A 13,989-nucleotide genomic window follows, 5' to 3' on the forward strand; every position below is an offset into this window, starting at 1 on the left:
AGTGCATGGGTTCAAAGGTCAACGCTAGTGGGCCCTGGGGTTAAATCCAACCAGAAGGCAAATCTTATGCTCCTCTGCATGTCTCCTCCATGGTAGAAATATACTGAGAGGATACTTGTGTGATGGGGGATTAGATTGTGAGCTCCTGGGGTCAGGGATGATGGGAGTGATACATTGTGTGTGATGGGGGGATTAGATTGTGAGCTCCTGGGGTCAGGGATGATGGGAGTGATACATTGTATATGATGTGGGGGGATTAGATTGTGAGCTCCTGGGGTCAGGGATGATGGGAGTGATACATTGTGTGTGATGGGGGGATTAGATTGTGAGCTTCTGGGGTCAGGGATGATGGGAGTGATACATTGTGTGTGATGGGGGGATTAGATTGTGAGCTCCTGGGGTCAGGGATGATGGGAGTGATACATTGTGTGTGATGGGGGGATTAGATTGTGAGCTCCTGGGGTCAGGGATGATGGGAGTGATACATTGTATATGATGTAGGGGGATTAGATTGTGAGCTCCTGGGGTCAGGGATGATGGGAGTGATACATTGTGTGTGATGTGGGGGGATTAGATTGTGAGCTCCTGGGGTCAGGGATGATGGGAGTGATACATTGTGTGTGATGTGGGGGGATTAGACTGTGAGCTCCTGGGGTCAGGGATGATGGGAGTGATACATTGTGTGTGATAGGATTAGATTGTGAGCTCCTGGGGTCAGGGATGATGGGAGTGATACATTGTATATTATGTGGGGGATTAGATTGTGAGTACCTGGGGTCAGGGATGATGGGAGTGATACATTGCGTGTGATGGGTGATTAGATTGTGAGCTGCTGGGGTCAGGGATGATGGGAGTGATACATTGTGTGTGATGTAGGGATTAGATTGTGAGCTCCTGGGGTCAGAGATGATGGGAGTGATACATTTTTTATCTGATGGGGGGATTAGATTGTGAGCTCCTGGGGTTAGGGATGATGGGAGTGATACATTTTTTTATCTGATGGGGGGATTAGATTGTGAGCTCCTGGGGTCAGGGATGATGGCAGTGATACACTGCGTGTGATGGGGGATTAGATTGTGAGCTCCTGGGGTCAGGGATGATGGGAGTGATACATTGTGTGATGGTGGGATTAGATTGTGAGCTCCTGGGGTCAGGGATGATGGGAGTGATACATTGTATATGATGTGGGGGGATTAGATTGTGAGCTGCTGGGGTCAGGGATGATGGGAGTGATACATTGTATATGATGTGGGGGGGTTAGATTGTGAGCTCCTGGGGTCAGGGATGATGGGAGTGATACATTTTTTATCTGATGGGGGGATTAGATTGTGAGCTCCGGGGGTCAGTAATGATAGGAGTGATACATTGTGTGATGGGGGGATTAGATTGTGAGCTCCTGGGGTCAGGGATGATGGGAGTTATACATTGTATATGATGTGGGGGGATTAGATTGTGAGCTCCTGGGGTCAGGGATGATGGGAGTGATACATTGTGTGATGGGGGGATTAGATTGTGAGCTCCTGGGGTCAGGGATGATGGGAGTTATACATTGTATGTGATGTGGGGGGGATTAGATTGTGAGCTCCTGGGGTCAGGGATGATGGGAGTGATACATTTTTTATCTGATGGGGGATTAGATTGTGAGCTCCTGGGGTCAGGGATGATGGGAGTGATACATTGTGTGATGGGGGGATTAGATTGTGAGCTCCTGGGGTCAGGGATGATGGGAGTGATACATTGTGTGTGATGGGGGAATTAGATTGTGAGCTCCTGGGGTCAGGGATGATGAGAGTGATACATTGTATATGATGTGGGGGGATTAGATTGTGAGCTCTGTGGGTCAGAGATGATGGGAGTGATACATTGTTTATCTGATGGGGGGATTAGACTGTGAGCTCCGGGGGTCAGTAATGATAGGAGTGATGCACTGTGTGTGAGCTTCTGCCTGTCCAGCAGCTGGGTCTGACATGTTTCATACTAGCGGAGGAGTGATGCAGAATACGAGATGGGCTCTACCGTCCATCACTCCGGTCCTGAGATAATATCCCGTAAGGCTCCTTCACACGGGTCTGATGGCCTCCGTTATCACGGGGGTCCTGGTGATTATGTCACATCTGTCCGCTAATCTCCTGGTGGATCCTGTTGATTTCTAGTTGGTCATCAGGTTTCCATATTCAGAGGCATTAAAGAGGAACAAGAGCCGACACCACTGAGACTGGAGCCGAAAACAGATGGGACGGTGCTGGAAGATACGGAGTCCACGGCACAGTCCAGGAGGCTCCCAATTCGGTTCACTAGAGAAGAGGCTTTGGTACTTTCAGTGAGGTAAAGGGGAGCGGTGCGGCTGGCGGTCAGTGTAGGGAGCGGTGCGGCTGACGGTCAGTGTAGGGGAGCGGTGCGGTTACGGTCAGTGTAGGGGCGCGGTGCGGCTGACGGTCAGTGTAGGGGAGCGGTGCGGCTGACGGTCAGTGTAGGGGAGCGGTGCGGCTGACGGTCAGTGTAGGGGAGCGGTGCGGCTGACGGTCAGTGTAGGGAGCGGTGCGGCTGACGGTCAGTGTAGGGGAGCGGTGCGGTTACGGTCAGTGTAGGGGCGCGGTGCGGCTGACGGTCAGTGTAGGGAGCGGTGCGGTTACGGTCAGTGTAGGGGAGCGGTGCGGCTGACTTTCAGTGTAGGGGAGCGGTGCGGGTGATGGTCAGTGTAGGGGAGCGGTGCGGTTACGGTCAGTGTAGGGGAGCGGTGCGGCTGACGGTCAGTGTAAGGGAGCAGTGCGGCTGGCGGTCAGTGTAGGGGAGCGGTGCGGCTGACGGTCAGTGTAGGGGAGCGGTGCGGCTGACGGTCAGTGTAGGGGAGCGGTGCGGCTGACGGTCAGTGTAGGGGAGCGGTGCGGCTGACGGTCAGTGTAGGGGAGCGGTGCGGCTGACGGTCAGTGTAAGGGAGCGGTGCGGCTGGCGGTCAGTGTAAGGGAGCGGTGCGGCTGGCGGTCAGTGTAGGGGAGCGGTGCGGCTGACGGTCAGTGTAGGGGAGCGGTGCGGCTGACGGTCAGTGTAGGGGAGCGGTGCGGCTGACGGTCATTGTAGGGGAGCGGTGCGGCTGACGGTCAGTGTAGGGGAGCGGTGCGGCTGACGGTCAGTGTAGGGGAGCGGTGCGGCTGACGGTCAGTGTAGGGAGCGGTGCGGCTGACGGTCAGTGTAGGGGAGCGGTGCGGCTGACGGTCAGTTTAGGGGAGCGGTGCGGCTGGCGGTCAGTGTAGGGGAGCGGTGCGGCTGACGGTCAGTGTAGGGGAGCGGTGCGGCTGACGGTCAGTGTAGGGGAGCGGTGCGGCTGACGGTCAGTGTAGGGGAGCGGTGCGGCTGGCGGTCAGTGTAGGGGAGCGGTGCGTCTGGCGGTCAGTGTAGGGGAGCGGTGCGGCTGGCGGTCAGTGTAGGGGAGCGGTGCGGCTGGCGGTCAGTGTAAGGGAGCGGTGCGGCTGGCGGTCAGTGTAGGGGAGCGGCGCGGCTGGCGGTCAGTGTAGGGGAGCGGCGCGGCTGACGGTCAGTGTAGGGGAGCGGTGCGCCTGACGGTCAGTGTAGGGGAGCGGTGCGGCTGGCGGTCAGTGTAGGGGAGCGGTGCGGCTGGCGGTCAGTGTAGGGGAGCGGTGCGGCTGACGGTCAGTGTAGGGGAGCGGTGCGGCTGACAGTCAGTGTAGGGGAGCGGTGCGGCTGGCGGTCAGTGTAGGGGAGCGGCTGGCGGTCAGTGTAGGGGAGCGGTGCGGCTGGCGGTCAGTGTAAGGGAGCGGTGCGGCTGGCGGTCAGTGTAGGGGAGCGGTGCGGCTGGCGGTCAGTGTAGGGGAGCGGCGCGGCTGACGGTCAGTGTAGGGGAGCGGCGCGGCTGACGGTCAGTGTAGGGGAGCGGTGCGCCTGACGGTCAGTGTAGGGGAGCGGTGCGGCTGGCGGTCAGTGTAGGGGAGCGGTGTGGCTGACGGTCAGTGTACGGGAGCGGTGCGGCTGACGGTCAGTGTACGGGAGCGGTGCGGCTGACGGTCAGTGTACGGGAGCGGTGCGGCTGACGGTCAGTGTAGGGGACCGGTGCGGCTGACGGTCAGTGTAGGGGAGTGGTGCGGCTGACGGTAAATGTAGGGGAGTGGTGCGGCTGACGGTCAGTGTAGGGGAGCGGTGCGGCTGACGGTCAGTGTAGGGGAGCGGTGCGGCTGACGGTCAGTGTAGGGGAGCGGTGCGGCTGACGGTCAGTGTAGGGGTGCGGTGCGGCTGACGGTCAGTGTAGGGGAGCGGTGCGGCTGACGGTCAGTGTTGGGGAGCGGTGCGGCTGGCGGTCAGTGTAGGGGAGTGGCTGACAGTCAGTGTATGGTTTAGATGACTGGCGGTCAGTGTAGGGGAGCGGTGCGGCTGATGGTCAGTGTAAAGGAGCTGCTGGCAGTCAGTGTAGGGTTTGGACGGCTGGTGGTCAGTGTAGGGGAGCGGTGCGGCTGACGGTCAGTGTAGGGGAGCGGTGCGGCTGACGGTCAGTGTAGGGGAGCGGTGCGGCTGACGGTCAGTGTAGGGAGCGGTGTGGCTGGCGGTCAGTGTAGAGGAGCGGTGCGTCTGGTGGTCAGTGTAGGGGAGCGGTGCGGCTGGCGGTCAGTGTAGGGGAGCGGTGCGGCTGACGGTCAGTGTAGGGGAGCGGTGCGGCTGGCGGTCAGTGTAGGGGAGCGGTGCGGCTGACGGTCAGTGTAGGGGAGCGGTGCGGCTGACGGTCAGTGTAGGGAGCGGTGTGGCTGGCGGTCAGTGTATGGGAGCGGTGCGGCTGACGGTCAGTGTAGGGGAGCGGTGCGGCTGACGGTCAGTGTAGGGGAGCGGTGCGGCTGACGGTCAGTGTAGGGGAGCGGTGCGGCTGACGGTCTTTGTAGGGAGCGGTGTGGCTGGCGGTCAGTGTAGGGGAGCGGTGCGTCTGGTGGTCAGTGTAGGGGAGCGGTGCGGCTGACGGTCAGTGTAGGGAGCGGTGCGGCTGGCGGTCAGTGTAGGGGAGCGGTGCGGCTGACGGTCAGTGTAGGGAGCGGTGCAGCTGGCGGTCAGTGTAGGGGAGCGGTTCGGCTGACGGTCAGTGTAGGGGAGCAGTGCAGCTGGCGGTCAGTGTAGGGGAACAGTGCGGCTGACGGGCAGTGTAGGGGAGTGGCTGACGGTCAGTGTAGGGAGCGGTGTGGCTGGCGGTCAGTGTAGGGAGCGGTGTGGCTGGCGGTCAGTGTAGGGAGCGGTGTGGCTGGCGGTCAGTGTAGGGGAGCGGTGCAGCTGGCGGTCAGTGTAGGGGAGCAGTGCAGCTGGCGGTCAGTGTAGGGGAGTGGAGTGATTCGTGGTTTGTGTTGATTCTGCAGTCTTCCCGCTCGCCGTTAGCGCCCTCAGAATTGAATTTCTGGGTTGCTATTTGCTTCCCTCCGACATCTGTAATGAATATTTCACCAGCGACGATGAATAATTTAGCGTCGAGCAGCGGCGATATCCCCCTGATATCAGAGCACTGGGCAGGAATCCGGGCGCATCACACGCATGGACGGGCGACTGAGGAAATACATTAATTCCTCTTCTAATGGGGCAGCGCGATCTGTATGTGTGCAAGCAGTAATGTAACCGGGAGGGGCAGCCAGCCACAGATGTGCGCAGATGTAGCAGAGCTGACTGGGCCATACCTGCAGTGCTGGTAAGACTATAGTTAATACAAGAATTACACGGAGCTGCGCCTACAGAGCTGCTCGGCTCTGCTACATCCGCTGGAATCTTATTTATGAAGCTCTTTTACATTTTCCCATTTGCCATATTTCATGGAGAATCACTGTCACCCCCAATAAGTCACGGGGGGGGGGGGGGGGGGATATTATACCCTACAGGCGTCACCCACAGGGGTCAGCGCTGGTGCATTTTATGCTGATGGAATAGCCCTTTAAAGTTTATAGAGGGGGTCGATATGTCCATATTGGGGAAGGTTGATTTGAGGTCCATATGTGCTGCTGTATAGAGGGGGGGTCTATAGGATGACCATATGGGCTGATATAAAGGTGGTCGATATGATGTCCACATGTTCTTATATATGGGGGGGGGGGTCGATATAATGCCCATATACTCTGGTAGGGTCTACGTGGCAGGTGACTCTGATGCCGCCGCCGGTCAGGATCTGTCCTGTTCCAGCCGCTCTCATCCGTCTCTTCTCGCTGTCAGGTATATTCTTGGACTATTATAACAGAAGTGGCCAACAGCATTAACCCTTCGGAGCCCGATGACTCCCCGTCCGTCTGGTGGACGCTGCGCTGCTCCTGGATGTCCTTGCTGCGCCCTAAGACTGAGCCACTCTGCAACACCCACGACGCTCCAGGGCCGGCGCGCTGCGACCTTGCAAGGAGAATCCTGTTACGCACCCTTTGCAGCAGTGCTGGGGACGCTCCATGTCACCTGCTCTGCCTCTCTGGTCGCACCGAGGACAGCACCCCGAATATTAAATGGTTAATGTGTAAGGGGATCCGGGCAAAGTACGGTGACAGCGTCCTCAGGAGACACGGCAGCAAGTCCAGACATTAATATAACACAAAACAGAGCCCATCCCCGTATTACACAGTCTGTTCTTTATACTAAGCAGGGTGCATAGATATGACCCTCACCAGCCGCCAGCTGGGTACACATATGGGGGGATACTGCTGGATGAGGGGTCCGTAGAAGAGGGGTAAATGGAGGGGAGTGAGATAACTGGATGGGATCAGCCTCCCTATACAGATGTGGATAGGGCTCGCCTATAACTGTGGATGTAGGGAATTAACCTGACTGTCTGGGGTAGCACAATCCAGAGAGGGGCTGCAGCTCGGGGAAAGTCTTGGAGATGGGAGGGGAGGTTTTGAGTAAGGAGGATATTAGTCTGGGATCATTAGCAGTCAGAAGTCTTCATCCACATTTTCGTGTTTTCCTAGATGCCTCTTGTGGTTCCCTATTCTATTATAAGACCATTCATAGACCCCATTTATACCATCTGTCCTTATCTAGGTCCCTGTTGTATCATCAGTCCTCTCCTAGGTCCACATTGTATTAAAATTCACTCCTAGGACACTAGTGTATAATTGGTGCTCTATTAGGTCCCGATTGTATCATCAGCTCCCTTCTAGGTCCCTACTGTATTATTGGTCGCTCCAACTGGATCTCTAGTCCGTCATCAGTCCACGTGGTCTCCATCTTATTAGTCAGTGACAGGTGGGTGTTTATCTTATGATGAGTGCAGCTTGTAGGGCTATAGGACAGGTTTCCGTGTCCTTCATGGGTTCTCTCATAGTTCTAGTTTTTGCATCTTTTCATTGCAGATTATGATGTTGTTGGACGCTCCGGCGCTGTGTTGATATCACATGATGTCCTCTCACTGCGCTGTCAGTACAAGAGCATACTAGACATATATAAGAATCCGGGTCTGACAAATGACTGTTGCCATGTGGACCGCACCCCTCACACACCACAAACCTTATTGCCATAGCTTATAAATATGCTGCTGTAAGTAGGGCCGACCTTCGATGTTGTATATATTACTATTATGTCTGCATCACACAGCCAACCAGTAAATGTAGTCAGCACTGCGCATTGGAGGTGCCACAGAGACAGCTCCACCGCACTGATCTGAGCCTGAGACGCCTCCAGGCCCACAGTATCTGGATGGAGATGAAACTGTAAATGCGGTCATATTTGTCTATATGTGATAAATATTGTGTCCGAATAAAATACTTCTCAGCAAAGTCCAAGTGTATATAGTGGTACCTCCATCTCCAGGTCTTACATAGTCCATGTATATATAGCGGTACCTCCAGCTCCAGGTCTTCCAAAGTCCATGTATGTATAGTGGTACTCCCATCTCCAGCTCCTACAGATGCATGTATATATAGCGGTACCTCCATCAGCAGGTCTTCCAGAGTCCATAAATATATAGCAGTACCTCCATCTCCAGGTCTTCCATAGTCCATGTATATACTGCGGTACCTCCAACTCTAGGTTTTCCAAAGTCCATGTATGTATAGTGGTACTCCCATCTCCAGGTCTTACATAGTCCATATATATATAGCGGTACCTCCATCTCCAGGTCTTACATTGTCCATGTATATATAGCGGTACTCCCATCTCCAGGACTTACATAGTCCATGTATGTTTAGATGTCCCCCCTTCTCCAGGTCTTATATAGTCCATGTATATATAGCGGTACTCCCATCTCCAGGACTTACATAGTCCATGTATATATAGCAGTACTCCCATCTCCAGGATTTACATAGTCCATGTATTTATAGCGGTACCTCCATCTCCAGGACTTACATAGTCCATGTGTATATAGCGGTACCTCCATCTCCAGGTCTTACATAGTCCATGTGTATATAGCGGTACCTCCATCTCCAGGACTTACATAGTCCATGCATGTATAGCGGTACCTCCATCTCCAGGTCTTCCAGAGTCCATGTGTATATAGCGGTACCTCCATCTCCAGGTCTTCCAGAGTCCATCTGTATATAGCAGTACCCCCATTTCTAAGTCTTACAGAGTCCATGTGTATATAGTGGTACCTCCATCTCTAGGTTTTACATAATCCATGAATATATAGCGGTACCTCCAGCTTTTACAGATGCATGTGTATATAGCGGTACCTCCATCTCCAGGTTTTAGATAGTCCATGTGTAAATAATGGTACCTGCATCTCTAGGTTTTCCAGAGTCCCTGTGTATATAGCGGTACCTCCAACTCCAGGTCTTCCAGAGTCCATGTATCTATAGCGGTACCTCCATCTCCAGGTCTTCCAGAGTCAATGTGTATATAGCGGTACCTCCATATCCAGGTCTTCCAGAGTCCATCTGTATATAGCAATACCCCCATCTCTAAGTCTTACAAAGTCCATGTGTATATAGTAGTACCTCCATCTCCAGGTCTTACATAGTCCATGAATATATAGCTGGACCTCCATCTCCTGCTCCTACAGATGCATGTATATATAACGGTACCTTCATCTCCAGGTCTTCCATAGTCCATGTATGTATAGTAGTACTCCCATCTCCAGGTCTTACATAGTCCATGTATATATAGCGGTACCTCCATCTCCAGGTCTTACATTGTCCATGAATATATAGCGGTACTCCCATCTCCAAGACTTACATAGTCCATGTATGTATAGCGGTACCTCAATCTCTAGGTCTTACATAGTCCATGTATATATAGCGGTACTATCATCTCCAGGACTTACATAGTCCATGTATTTATAGCGGTACCTCCATCTCCAGGTCTTCCAGAGTCCATCTGTATATAGCAGTACCCCCATCTTTAAGTCTTACAGAGTCCATGTGTATATAGTGGTACCTCCATCTTCAGGTCTTACATAGTCCATGAATGTATAGCTGGACCTCCATCTCCAGCTCCTACAGATGCATGTATATATAGCGGTACCTCTATCAGCAGGTCTTCCAGAGTCCATAAATATATAGCAGTACCTCCATCTCCAGGTCTTCCATAGTCCATGTACATACTGCGGTACCTCCATCTCTAGGTTTTCCAAAGTCCATGTATGTATAGTGGTACTCCCATCTCCAGGTCTTACATAGTCCATATATATATAGCAGTACCTCCATCTCCAGGTCTTATATTGTCCATGTATATATAGCGGTACTCCCATCTCCAGGACTTACATAGTCCATGTATGTTTAGTGGTCCCCCCTTCTCCAGGTCTTACATAGTCCATGTATATATAGTGGTACCTGCATCTCTAGCTTTTCCAGAGTCCCTGTGTATATAGCGGTACCTCCATCTCCAGGTCTTCCAGAGTCCATGTATCTATAGCGGTGCCTCCATCTCCAGGTCTTCCAGAGTCAATGTGTATATAGCGGTACCTCCATATCCAGGTCTTCCAGAGTCCATCTGTATATAGCAATACCCCCGTCTTACAAAGTCCATGTGTATATAGTAGTACCTCCAGCTCCAGGTCTTCCATAGTCCATGTATATACTGCGGTACCTCCATCTCTAGGTCTTCCAAAGTCCATGTATGTATAGTGGTACCTCCATCTCCAGGTCTTACATAGTCCATGTATATACTGCGATACCTCCATCTCCAGCTCCTACAGATGCATGTATATATAGCGGTACCTTCATCTCCAGGTCTTCCATAGTCCATGTATATGCTGTGGTACCTCCATCTTCAGGTCTTCCATAGTCCATGTATATATAGCGGTACCTCCATCTCCAGGTCTTACATAGTCCATGTATATGCTGTGGTACCTCCATCTCCAGGTCTTACATAGTCCATGTATATACTGCGATACCTCCATCTCCAGCTCCTACAGATGCATGTATATATAGAGGTACCTTCAACTCCAGGTCTTCCATAGTCCATGTATATGCTGTGGTACCTCCATCTTCAGGGCTTCCATAGTCCATGTATATATAGCGGTACCTCCATCTCCAGGTCTTACATAGTCCATGTATATGCTGTGGTATCTCCATCTTCAGGTCTTACATAGTCCATGTATATACTGCGGTACCTCCATCTTCAGGTCTTATACAGTCTATGTATGTATAGTGATACCTCCATCTCCAGGTCTTACATAGTCCATGTATATATAGTGGTACTCCCATCTCCAGGACTTACATAGTCCATGTATATGCTGTGGTACCTCCATCTCCAGGTCTTACATAGTCCATGTATATATATCGGTACCTCCATCTCCAGGTCTTACATAGTCCATGTATATATATCGGTACCTCCATCTCCAGGTCTTACATAGTCCATGTATATACAGCAGTACCTCCATCTCCAGGTCTTAAATAGTCCATGTATATATATCGGTACCTCCATCTCCAGGTCTTACATAGTCCATGTATATACAGCGGTACCTCCATCTCCAGGTCTTACATAGTCCATGTATATACAGCGGTACCTCCATCTCCAGGTCTTACATAGTCCATGTATATATATCGGTACCTTCATCTCCAGGTCTTACATAGTCCATGTATATATATCGGTACCTCCATCTCCAGGTCTTACATAGTCCATGTATATACAGCGGTACCTCCATCTCCAGGTCTTAAATAGTCCATGTATATATATCGGTACCTCCATCTCCAGGTCTTACATAGTCCATGTATATACAGCGGTACCTCCATCTCCAGGTCTTACATAGTCCATGTATATACAGCGGTACCTCCATCTCCAGGTCTTACATAGTCCATGTATATATATCGGTACCTTCATCTCCAGGTCTTACATAGTCCATGTATATATATCGGTACCTCCATCTCCAGGTCTTACATAGTCCATGTATATACAGCGGTACCTCCATCTCCAGGTCTTAAATAGTCCATGTATATATATCGGTACCTCCATCTCCAGGTCTTACATAGTCCATGTATATACAGCGGTACCTCCATCTCCAGGTCTTACATAGTCCATGTATATACAGCGGTACCTCCATCTCCAGCTCTTACATAGTCCATGTATATACATCGGTACCTCCGGCTCTCAGTTTTACAGTGTCGGACTCAGGAGTCCGCTCTCATTATTGTCCAGGAGAGTTGGTGTCTTATTTTGGTCTAGATTTTGTGCTGTGTAAGATTCGGAGGAGACAGACAGTCAGTAGAGATGATCTCCGCTGACGCTCATGACTGCACATAGCAGGCAGCAGCGGCTGCGCTTCGGTTTTTTTGCGTCGCCTGCAGCTGATGTCGGACCTAATCAGCTGTGATGTATGAGAAAAAGGTGACTCGGAAATGTTTGATTTCCTTTGCCGTTCTCTCCCGCCTGTGACGCCCTCTGAGAAGGTGAGGTTAAATGGACTTGTCGTAGGTATGGCGATGGCTCGGAGCGCTCCGTATAGGTGTCAGTACTTGTCTTACCTGCTCAAGATTTTGGCAATTTTTTAACCTCATTAACATACCCGTTAAGCACACAGTCTGAGGTAAGACAAATATAAAACACAAGTTTATTTACTCTTTAGTATATGTAAGTAAAATAGTTAATTAACATATAGGCATTGAGATCACATGGGTAACAAAGTTAAGCATCAATACGTCACCGGATATTGTAGCATCACTCCGCAATCGGGGGATCTCCAGGTACGATTGTCAAGAGGATCCGGGAGTACGCCGGTACGTCTAACGGCCACAAGATGAGTCCCGACTCTTCCCTGAAGATCACTGCTATTTATGCCGTTCTTACACTACGTGGCATATCTGCTTCTGCGCAGTTATGGGTATATACGTCATTCTAATATGGCTATTCAGGTTCTAGACATGCGTAGTAGATGATTGGCAACACAATATATTGAATATTTTGTCCATGAAGTTATCACATCTGTGTTATATTATGAGTCATTCTTGCTGTCTTACCATATATGTCGATAATATTCTGCATTGAGCAGAATATTCAGACAGGTCATTAGTTCATTGAAGTTCTGGTTAACTCATACGGCAACTAGTTATTTGATTACACAATCATCCAGTTCAATCGTATCCCATACGTGTCACAATCGGTCCTTAATCATTCACTATTTGCCGTATGATACCATTAAAACTTTTGGTTTTCTACAGAATACCTTATATGCCATGAAACAATTCCATAGCGATAAAAGTATTACAACTATGGCCAATACCAAAACAGGATGTATTAGCCAATTAAGAGTGGTTTGTGCAGATGATGAATAACCCATAAAGATGTCATACCAATGGTGTGACGTGGCATCAGCAATAGCCGATCCCATCTTTACAATTTTGCCAGCTATTACAGTAGTACTTACAATATGCGTTGCCAAAGATCTATTAAGCAATTTAATATGTTGCTGTACTTCTTCTGTGTCTTCTAACAACTTTTTGAATTTGGTCAAATTTAGATCCCAATTTGACACATTTAAAGGCAGTGGTTGCCAATTGACAGCCACTGTCTTGTCTTGTTCGGGTAATAACACAAAGGTCTCATTTTCCCAAACAAGTGCAGATACGTTTCGCAAGCATCCTGAAAATGGGACAACCATCCCAGGTACAACAGGTTGATTACTTGCCAAACATACCTCCTGTGGGGCTATTTCAACCATCATCTTAAAAGTGAGTGGCAGCACAGTCCATTCACATACATTGATCGTATTTTGTAATAAGCATGGTTCATAAACAGCCGATTGGACCTTGCATATGGTCCCTTCTAATGTATCATCACACAATGATAAATCATGAGTTCTATTTTGGTCATCAATGTAAATCCCGTTAAATCTAGGTACCCAGAAATGCATATCTTCTGGAACACCTATAAGTAAGGGGAGAACTACAAACTTACACATCACATTCTTTTTAGTAACATTGTATATGAATATGGTCCCTTTACATAATATATCATTGCAAACCATTTTCTGCGCCTCCAACTGTATCCAATCAGTCTCAGTTATAGTCTGATTGAACACGGTCCTCCATACTTGCTCATTGCCAGTCATGAGCATAGTTTGAAGTGTGTTCTTTTGTTGTTGCTGATAAATGGTCTGCAAGGTACATATTGACCAATTAACATAATTAGATATGTTAGAATTTATTTCATATGAAAACCTATTAGATGCATCTTGCAAATCAAGCATTATTGTGTCCACATCCGTTTGCATACTAAAGGGCTGCCATATAGTGGGCATCCAGTTAGCCTGCAATGTGAGCACATCTTTAATACCACTTCCCGCGTTATGCATTCGATTAGCTAAAGTCTCTATATCAAAACCATTAATAGTCCCAGAAAGCGCTCCATAGCCTCCGAGTAAGGTATCATACCAAGCTCGACGGGAACGCTTGGTAGGACAAGTCCTTGAGGGTGGAAACTGCACGGAGGCTTGTATAACAGTCTTTTGAGCATCTCGTCCCACCAGGCGACAGGTGGATGGAACCCTTTTTATATGTCCAGGATCTATTTTAGAAGCATTAATGTTCACGAATACCAGGAACTGGCCCCACATGGCCCGATTCTCGATCTCCGTTGCATTCCCACACGTAATTACTTCTG

This window comes from Eleutherodactylus coqui, chromosome 1 (genome assembly GCF_035609145.1).
Source record: "Eleutherodactylus coqui strain aEleCoq1 chromosome 1, aEleCoq1.hap1, whole genome shotgun sequence".
NCBI classification, from domain to species: domain Eukaryota; kingdom Metazoa; phylum Chordata; class Amphibia; order Anura; family Eleutherodactylidae; genus Eleutherodactylus; species Eleutherodactylus coqui.